The sequence below is a fragment of the Cavia porcellus genome, unplaced genomic scaffold, assembly GCF_034190915.1.
Source record: "Cavia porcellus strain 051 isolate PalLab524CR breed Dunkin Hartley unplaced genomic scaffold, mCavPor4.1 scaffold_1, whole genome shotgun sequence".
Classification (NCBI taxonomy): Eukaryota; Metazoa; Chordata; class Mammalia; order Rodentia; family Caviidae; genus Cavia; species Cavia porcellus.
This window is the reverse complement of record NW_026947484.1, coordinates 65,926,778-65,937,385: the sequence shown is the minus strand read 5'-3', so window position 1 is coordinate 65,937,385 and position 10,608 is coordinate 65,926,778. Positions and strand designations below refer to the sequence as shown.

General features: G+C 39.3%; 1 long non-coding RNA gene across 1 annotated transcript; it reads left to right on the top strand.

Moving 5' to 3' along the window:
- Positions 1-5,901: 5,901 nt before the first annotated feature.
- On the top strand, positions 5,902-10,395 carry LOC134471300 (uncharacterized). Its single transcript, XR_010040671.1, has 3 exons — positions 5,902-6,213; positions 6,637-6,755; positions 9,707-10,395. It is a non-coding gene; the product is annotated as an uncharacterized LOC134471300 (long non-coding RNA).
- The last annotated feature ends 213 nt before the right edge of the window (positions 10,396-10,608 follow it).

The window sequence follows — 10,608 nt, the reverse complement described above, 5'->3', positions numbered from 1 at the left end:
AGAGTAAGTAAGTGGTTGCTGGCTGTGGCACCAACTCCACGTGACCAGCCGTGTTCTCCTCCATCTTTCTCATCATCACGCAGGATGTGGCTTCCATTGTCCTGGGCATCTGCCATGACGACACTGCTGCCTCACTTGCAGTCTCCGATCCACCTTCCCAGAGAGCTGAAAAGGCAGCAACAACAACTAGAAGACGAGGGATTACGTGAGAAAAGTGCGACTCTGACTTCTCTTTACCTTTCTGTTTCCGACTCTTTGGCCAGACTACCTCAGGCCAAAGAGGGAGGAGGAGGAGCCTCCTTTCTAGGGGAAGGAGCCTAGAAATGGGAAGTTTGGGATGTAGGGTTCAGGCTGAGCAGATGACTGCCTCTTCTCCCTGATATTATCATTATTCATTGACAGAAAGAGAAATTAATATTTGATAGTCAAAATTAGCAGTTTGCCAGTGCCATGTTGTTTTTATCACAGTAATTTTGTAGTACAGTTTCAGTTCAGGGATTGCGATGCCTCCTGCCTTGTCTTTGTTGCCCAGAATTGTTTTTGCTCTTCTAGGTCTCTTCTGGTTCCAGATGAATTTTAGGAATGTTCTTTAGTTCTGTGAGGTACACTAATGGTATTTTGATTGGGATTGCATTAAATCAACATAACAATTTTGAGAACATAGCCATTCCACTATGTTGGTTCTTCTTATACATGAGCAAGGAATGTCCATTTTCTCTCTCCTCTTCAACCTCCTTTTTCAGAGTGCAGCACTTTTTGAGAGTACTGTAATTTTCTGTGCATAGAACTTTTACTTTCTTTGTTAAGTTGACTTCCAAGTATTTCATTCTTTCGGATGCTATGGTGAAAGGCACGGTTTCCTTAGTTTCTCTCTCAAGAATGCTATTGATTTTCAAGTGTTGATTTTGTATCCAGCTATATTACTGAATTTAGTTATTAAATCTACAAGTCTTTTGGTGGAGTTTTTGTAGTCTTTCACATAAAGCATCATGTCATCTGCAAATAATGATAATATAACTTCTTCCTTTACTATACTTATTCCTTTAATTTTTTTCTTCTTATCTAATTGCTCTGGTTAAGTTTCCAGAATTATATTGAACAGGAGTAGTAAGAGTGGAAACTCTTATCTTGTTTCTTATTTTAGAGTGAAAGTATATAGTTCTTGACCATTTTGTATGATGTTGGCTGTTGGTTTGTCATAGTTGGACTTTATCAGATTGAGGTAAAGACCATCTATTCTTATTGTAGGATTTTTATCATGAATGAGTGTTGGACTTTGACAAGTGATTTTTGTGTGCCTCTTGAGATGATCATGTGATTTTCATCTTTAGCTCTGCTAATACGGTATATTACATTCACTTATTTGCACATGTTGAACTACCCCTGAATCTCTGGGATGAACCCTACTTGGTCATGGTGTGTAATCTTCTTGATGATTTGCTACAGTCTGTTTGCCAATATCTTATTAAGGACTTTTGCATCTCTGTTCATTAGGGAGATTGTTCTGTAGTTCTCTTTTCCAGGTGGGTCCTTCTCTGTTATCAGAATAATACTTGCTTCCAGGAATGATTTTGGAAATACTTGTCTTCAATTTCATTAAAGAGTCTCAGCATTAGGGACATTTGGCCTTCTCCAAGTTTCTTGTAGAATTCAACAGTGAATCCATCAGGGCCTAGGTTTTTCTTTGTTCATAGATTTTTAATCACATTTCAATTTCATTGGCTGACATTGAGTTACTTAGAATACTTATATCTTCTTGACTCAGTCTTCGTAATTCATATGTGTCCAGGAATCTGTCCATTTCTTCTGTGTTTTCCATATCATCCATCAAGCTAAAATGAAAATAGATCAAAGATCTAAATATTAAAACATAAATACTAAATCTTCTGGAAGAGAGAACAGACAGAAATCGTGAAGACAAAGGTATAGAGATTTCATGAAGAAAACCCAAATGCACAGGAAATAATACAAAGAATGAATAACTTGGACTACATTCTATTAAAAAGCCTTTATGTAATGAAAGAAATCACCCACAGAAAAGACTACCCAATTTTGGGGGGGAAAAATTTTATCCAGTTGTCCTTTAGACAAAGGACTTACATCTAGAACGTATGAAAAACTGAAAAAAAAAAATCAGATTCCCAAGTTTGAAGACCCAATCCAAAACTGGGCATCTGAGATAAATACAGAGCTCTCATATGAAGAAATGCAAATGGCAAATAAATATGCAAAAAAGTTCATTATCACTGGTTATTAAAGAGGTACAGATTAAAACAAGGCTAAGATTTCATCTCACTTCAGAAAGAAGGGCTGATGAGAAATCAACAAATAACAAGTGTAGGGGGTCTGTGGAGAAGAAGGAACCCCCTCCACTGCTGGGGGGAGCACAGATTGGTGGGACCACGGTGGAAATCAGTGTAGAGATTCCTCAAAAAACTGAGACTGGAGGTCAGATTCAACCCAGCTTCTTTCCTTCCTACTTCAGCCTTTGTTTTTCCCTTTGCTTTCCCTCTTTATCCTGGAGGCTGTTTTTCTCTCCACTCACTCACGCTCACTGGGGCTCCTGGAATGTCTTCCATAAATTTAGGCTTCTACCAAGCTGAAGAAGAAGGGTTGTCTTTGAATGTCTTATTTAGACGTTTGAACTGCTACTGAATCTGGGGCCTGAGAGGTTGTTGACATGGAAAAAAGGAAAAATAAAAAGACTACTTGGTCCTGCTGACTTTTTTCATCACAGTGAGTTTAAATCAAGAAAATAATAAATTACCTGCAACCAAGATTAAGATCTGTGAACTCTAATAACTTGTATTCCTGTTTAATTTCAATATATATATTCCTCTTAATTTCTATTAGGAATTCTCTGTCTCTCTGTCTCTTTCTCTCTCTCTCTGTGGTGTGTATATGCAAAGTATGTGTTTTTTGTTGTTGTTGTTGTTTTTTGGTTTTTTTGGTTTTTTGTAAAGAGCAAAGCCCTGGAGCATTTAAAGAAATAAGGAAGTAAAGACTATTTGTTAGGCATTCAGAGGAAGCCACTCTTTTAGAGCTAAGAGTAAAATAGTGTTCCTACCTGTGACCATGCTCTGTTTTGTAACTTCCATGAGTTTTCCCCTGAGTTCCCTTTTCCTAATGAGAAAAATTTTCCAGGTTAGATCAATGCACAGTGAGCTGAAAAACACACCAAGGTCTTTATTTGATTGGGCACAGACTTTGTTACTCTCTGAAGAAATGTGGTGATTATTGATACACGGGAAAAGGCAGGTGGGGAAGTGAAATGAGCGGGCCACACAGCGGCAAGTGTGCTGTGCTGTGGAGAACACAGAGCAGAGAGGCTGGTGGGGAAGGAGCAGGATACTGTGCAGAGCAAACACAGCAGCTATAGTGAGGTACTAGAATGAGTAGGAGATGCTGCCCAGTCTGTAAGCTTATTTTGCAACGTTTTAAACAAGAAAGAAGGCAGCACCACAGAGGGGAAAGATAAGGACTTTAGAGCCAGCTTTCATGGAGTTCAGACCTCTGCTTTGCTCCATGTCATATCTGTATCTTCCATGGCACACAGGGATTAATATCTCTGAGTCTCCTCTCCTTCTATGTACATCTGGAATAGCAATATAAATACCGCACAGTTCCTATGGACACTAGAAACTGAGTTTTTCATTCTTAATATGTATCGAGTGTCATGTAAATTGAAAGTTAGTCATACTGTTATTATAATCATTTTATTCTACCATGCACACACCAAAAAGTACACAACTGTTTGCTGAGTTAAACCCCTGTGACATCTGTGAAGAATGAAGAATTTTCTACTAAAGCTCCATTAAAGAAAAAGAGAAGATTTGACGCATTAAGAGTTAAGAGTTAGACCAATCTGAGATTTCCTTTCTCCACCACATCCATGCAGAGGTATGAGTATAGCTGTGTGACAACTGTGCACTTGGAGATGTGTGGCTTGCTAATGAGAGCAGAGCTCAGGCCCTGGCCCTGTGTGCTGGGACATGCACACTTCTTCACAAATAACACAAGACAAAGTGATCACAGAGGAGAAGCAGTGCTTGCTGACCTCTTACTTTCTATAGAGCATTATGCCTTCTTACTATCCCCTGTGTGCCAGCTCTCAGAAAAGGCTATCTGTTCCTTGTTCTCTAGAGAACACCAGAAGAAACAGCAGTGCTCGGAGCTAAACTCACAGAAACTGAAGTCACAAACTGAGCTGTTCCATACAGAAAGGCAGAGGACACGTGAACTGATCTTATCCTGAAGGATACTGAGTAGAGGAGAAAAACTTCCCAGAAGAGGTGGTGTGGTGAGGTCACTGAAGACTGAGGATTTTGGTAAAGAAGAACAAATGCATTCATTGCTCATGGGCAGAACATCCAGGGATGGGCAGGGACAGGTGAGAAGCACAGCTGACGTCAACACTGGGGGGGGGGGCTTCTGTCCAGAACTCACAGTGTAGAGCATAAGCCCTACAGAGCCTGTGCTGTCACGTGACTTAGTCTGTGGATTTTATTTCCAAAGAAACAATCAGAATTAAGGGCACTGCTCTTGGAAACAATCTACAACTTTCCTTCACAACTAAAATAAAACTTAGAAATTCAATCTGTAGAAGGAAAATATAAGAAAAAACAAAGGAAATTCTCAGCTGGAAAAAAATGAAAAAACATACATATCCTAAGTACAAGCACAATCACTCTGAACTTTTCATACAGAAACCCACATATCAGAAAAGTATTTATTTCTCAGTAGGTATAGGAGTTTGAAAATGGTCTCTCTACAACCCATGCCTTTGTGGCATCTAAGAAAATGAACTGATTTGGAATATAAGGTCTTTGCAATGTTAAGATGAGGTCTCATGGATAAGGGTGAGCCCAAAATTTGAAGATTGGTCCCTTAGAAGAAGTCCAGGTCAAGACAGAGATGTTCACTAAGCGAAGGTGGCTGTGTGGAGACAGAGGCAGAAATTGCAGTAAGCCGAGTGCTGACAGAGACAGGGCAAAACTGCCCTCTAGAACCTTCAAGAGGAGGAGGAAGATTTGGCTGGGACCTTGATTCCAAGCTTGTGGCCTCCAGAACTGTAAGCAAATGCATGTGCTTCTCTAAGCTCCCGATCTGTGTACTTTGTTGTGGCAGCTCCAGCAAACTGATATCATGCACAATTGAAAAGATCAGCTAGTCCGGAACAAATAAACTTGGTCACAATAGGACCACCGATTTCAGGTTGCCTGAGGTTAGAAACCTTGGAAAGGTCGTGGACTTTGTGGGAACAGATGCTGTGAGCTCCACACAGCTGTCTATTGGAAGCAGCACAAAACTGTGCATCCTGTAAATAAGTGTTCCTCACTTTGTTTTTTGCATGCCAGTTGTGCCCTCATTTGTTTTCTAATACCAAGCTTTAAAATCAGCAAAAAGGAAGCTTATCGCTACCTTTCCGCTCTCCATTCCTATATCCCTTCTGTCATCCATCCATCTAAATGATACAGAATTAAGTCAGATTATGTCAGCGATGCTGAATCCATGAAATAAGAGTCAATCAAATAAAAAATCAGGGAAAAATCATTTTAGAGAGTTTTGAACCAAATGGAAGTTAAACATGTTGGTCTCCAAGAGGTCTCCTACTGAGAAAGTTCATGGCCTGCTGTGAGTGATGAAATTTCAGGCACGTCTGTGGGAAAGGGCCTGAAAGGAGAGAAAATGAACACAGTCACCCAGGCATTCTGCAGTGAGAACCATGCCAAAGAGGAGAGCTTCCAGTCCTGTGTGGCTCTGAAGCCATCTTGGGCTGGAATTCTTCTCATCAGCTCTCTTTCACTTCTTCTGCCAGTCCTTCCTTCTCCCCTTCGCTCCCAGCCATGAATTCACAGTCAGGCAGTGTCAGTGCATGCGGCGTGCTGCAGTGAAAATGCAAACACGTTTTCTGTAATGAACATATGGGAGACTCCAGTGGGAAAGCGCTCCAGTCCTATCCCAAGCGTGTTGCTGGCTGTGACTGCAGAGAAGCAGGCACCAGACAGGATCAGGAAGCGAAGAGGCAAGAAGGCATAGGCATGGGCTTGACCACCGCTGCAGCTCTGAGCGCTGCCACAGCCTCCCGCGGCAGTGCGTCGGGGTGACAGGTGGCTTTCTGCATATTTAGTACCTAGTTTTCCTTCTGTAGCACATGGTCTTATCTAAGGGTGAAGAGCCTTATGCAAACTCTACATGTCTTGAAATTTTAATGTAAGTATCAATATTTTAAAAATTTAAATCATAAAAAGTTATGCATTCAGCAATTGAAATAAACATCCAAGCAATTCCTGCATATCCGTACTGAGGCTTGCACATTATCAGATTTCCTATTCTTTCTTCGTGTGTGTCCATTATAAATGGATATAAAAGTAACTGTGTGCCTATAAATGTGTATGTATGAAATCACTTTAATGTACTACCTCCCACCTTTATAGGTAAGACTGTTCTTATACATAATCTCCATACAAGCCATGAGTATTTTTGAAAAGCTTTACCTTGATTTTTATCCATTTCACCAGGATGACACAAATTTAAAATGATAAAAACTTGAAGTTATTTGCCTCTCTGATATCAAATTACTTGTTTAAATGTCAACGTCAGAGTATTTCCTTCACGATTTGTCTTTTCCTACAGCTGAGGAGAAAGACATCAGTGCAGATCCGAGCACAACCACAAAAGATGCTGGGAGTCAAAGGGATATCATCGCTGATGACTGCGCGGTGATACCTAAAGGTCACTGAAGCAGCTGTCAGGTTGGTACATCAGAGAACCAAAGCTCTCCTCTTAGCCAAGGATATTATCATGCAAATAAAATTGTACTTGGTGATCTGTAATCATTTCTCCTCTAGCAATGAGGTTTCCTGCAGTATAACCAGATGTTTTAAAAGAGATGTACAAGAACTCAGAGTCATTAGTTACTCTTGGGTTTGTAGAGGATTTTTTTTTTTTTAATTTGCATTGAATGGAGCTTAGGTGCATTTTAGTAAATAAAGTAAAATAAGAGAGTGGTAAGGGCTAACTGGGATTATAATCAGTACAGAGCAAGTATAAAACAGCACCTAAGTTTGGATTTTGTTTCTTCATATTATACAGGGCTTCAAATGTAGTTGATAGCCCCCTTTAAATGTAAAATGATCTCTTTCATCTTGTTTTCTTATTAAATGTCCCAAAGGATGCTTCTGGGTGTTTGTCTTAACAAACCTGTTGACTATTTCTTTGTAAGAAAATTGTTTGCACCTATAGTTTGAATATTGTGTCTTGCACTGACCCATTTGTTAGAGCTTTGGTCACAAAGCTCTAATCATGTGGCTGGTGGATGGGTACTGAGGGCAGTGGGGTGTGCTCTGGAGGGTGCCATGGAACCTGATTCCCTTCTCGATTCTAGGCTCCCCAGCCTGAGGTAGGTGGCTTTGCCCAGTCCTGATATGATGTGATGTGTCACCATTTGTTATAGTGGGAGAAAGCTAACCAGACCTTGAATACCTGTTTAACAGGGTTTTGCAGTAAGTTAAATATGGTTTTAACTCCTCAGGTGTGAGATTTCCAAATTTATTCCTCATGACACAGAAAACCATCTAAGCAGTTACTTTGTGTGGTAAGCTCAGTTCTGAAGGCTTTCTTCTCCAAGTGACCTTTGTGCTATCCCTGCTAAGCCTATTTTAGCTCTATACGCAAATCTGGAGTGGATTAGGGTATCAGGAAAGACGTTAAGGACCGGAATGCAAAATTGCACAGCCTAAATCTTCTCTAAATTCTCCCTTTTGTCTTTCCTCCATTTCTACTTAGTCTTTGGGCTAAGAAATCACTTTCTGATATTTCCTTCACATTTATTTGAAAGACAGCTTTAATTTTATGAATAGAAGTTTCTCGGAAGAACCAAGTTCTGTTTACATGCTAGCAATCACTGCATGCACAATGATTTTTACCTTAAATGATAAAATTTACTTTAAAACTCTTTTATGTCTACAGAATGCTCTAAACTAGAATCATTACCAGTCTTATCATGAAACATCTTACCTACTTATGCAATTGCAAAGTCTAGAAAGCTACGGTGAGTACAGGAGACCATCAGTGTTCACAATTGTGGCACTTACACGTAGAACAGGTAGTATCGCTCAAGGACCGTGACAGAGACTGGATGTTAATTTTGCCACAGAAATTACATTGACATCACCAAGAGGCTAGTCTGTGTAAAAGTCGCTTTACTAGTGAAAGCAGCTAACTAATCACACAGCATCTGCGTCTCAACATCTTGCATTCTTTACTCAGCGTAGAGGCAGCAGCATAATTGTATTTCTGTGAGAAAAAATGTAAATCAGGTGAAAAAGCTTTAATAAAAGTGGGAAATACTATTACTTTTTCATGTGAAAATACATGCTAAAAAGTAGGAGCCACGGGCATTTTATTAAGGGTTCACACATATTGTTATCTTCAGTAATTGCATGGTAACAGATTTCCATTTCTTTAATGAAGCTCTTTATTACAGAACAAGTGTTTTTACACTAAGTTACCAATGGGTGGGGGGTGGGATTTGTGTGTTATCAATTGCAGCTGTCAGCATCTGCTATTCTGCTGTAAATCACACTCCCCAAATTGCTTGAAATTTGTAGGGAGACAGATCCAGGTCATTTAATCAGTCTTATTCTAAAGGAAGACCAGGAATATGGTAAGAAATCTAGTGGAAAAGTTAAGAAGAAAGTGATGCATTAACAGAGAGAAAACAGAATGCTCAGACTTGAACCATTTGAAATACATGATTGTTTTTTAAAGAAGAGAAACACTGAAGATTAGATATTCTTCAAAGTAGAAAAGACAAAAACATCAGGGAATATAACACGTGAAAGACAGATAAAGAATCTATTCTAGCAAAAGGTGTATCACAGGAAGCAAAAGAAAATTGCGGACAACAAATTCATTTTTCATCCCCAAAACATAGACCCTGCAAGGTAGGAGACTAAAAAAGAGATCAAGCATAAGCTTTTGAAGCAAGGAAATGAGATGCAAAGACTAGGTGGAAATGGAAGAAAAGTTTCCATTCATAGTCACAACAATAAAATGCCAAGCAATACATCAACTGTTCAGTCTGAGACCCACTGAGACACCTATAGGAAGAAGGCTAAATGTACACACATACATTCTTCATGAATAAGAAGTTTTAACACAATTAAGGTGCTTATATTTCCTAAAAATCTTCCAAAGTCATCAAAACTGAGAGAAAATTAAGATACTATTATTAGTAGTATATTAGAAGACAGGAATATTTCTGTATTATGCTAGAGTCATTGATGTGCAATAGAAACTTTCTGAAAGGAAACAACTGAATAGAGGCCAGTTCCACAGTACACACAATAAAATATAGTACAGAGTCATAATACTTAAAATTGCATCACTACGAATACAAAGATATGTGAATGTGTATTGGAGTTCACAGTGGGGAAGGTGAGCACAGTCCACTGATTTAAATAGATTAAGTAAATTAAATATTCAGATTGTCTGCAGTTTTTTTTTAAAACAGGATAAGAGATCATCCACCAGGTATAAATGTATGCCTGTCCATCTCTTAGCCTCAAATATCCAAAAATGTACTAAAACTTTGTAACATTTTGTGCATCTCCAGTCTGTGTCATTTTTCCCAATTACCCTGTATCCAATCACCAAAGCTAATAAACAATATCTTCAACTCATATCAATCTATTCCTTACAGATCAAAATTTTAATGAGGCTCTGGGGGCTGAAATCAAGGTGGCAACCAGGCCAGTTGCTCCTGAAGGCTGCAGCGAAATCTGCTTCCTGCCTGTTCCAGTGTCCCCAGGATTCCCCAGGCTGCGCTCACATCCCCCAGCACGTTGTCCCCTCATTTCTTGTGTTCAGCACCTCTCTCTTACTTCTGTTTGCCTCCTGTTTTCATGAGAACCTTATGATTACAAGGATCCCACCTGGACAAGCTCCCCTTGATTTCATCCCATCTGTAAAGTTCCTTTCTCCCTGACGAATAACATATCCAGGGTTCCAGGGTTTAGGATGAGGATGATTTTGCAGGCAGATGGGTCTGATTCAGCCTGCCACAGTCTCTTTTGTGATTACCCTCATTACCTAATTATTTAAAAAGTCCTTTAGAAATGATACTGCTGTATCGCATGCGTATGCACATGGGAGGTGATGGAGTGGGGAACAAACACTTCCCGGACACTGCTGGACAGATCTCAGCATCGTCACTTCTGCTGCCCCTGCTGCTGCTGTGCCTGCTTTTGACATCGATAGACAATGAAAATTACCTTGATCATTAATGAATGAGCAAAGGAACGAAATAGGATTTTTTTTCTGGCATTTATTCAAATGTTTCATTCTTACACATTGAATACCTAATATTTACAATAAAAATTATTAAAATCATAGTAGCTGTCCTTTGTCAGGGGCTTTCTGTGGGTCATTATGCTAAATTACTTGAATTAATAATTGCTAAATTAGTTATTCTTAATCAACCTAAAATCAGGATATCATTATGTATTTTTCACCGCATGGACCTGACAATGCCAAGTAAAAGACCTAAAAAAAGTTGCAAGCCAGAAATTCTAGGAATAATGTTTGAATTCAGTGACTCTAAAG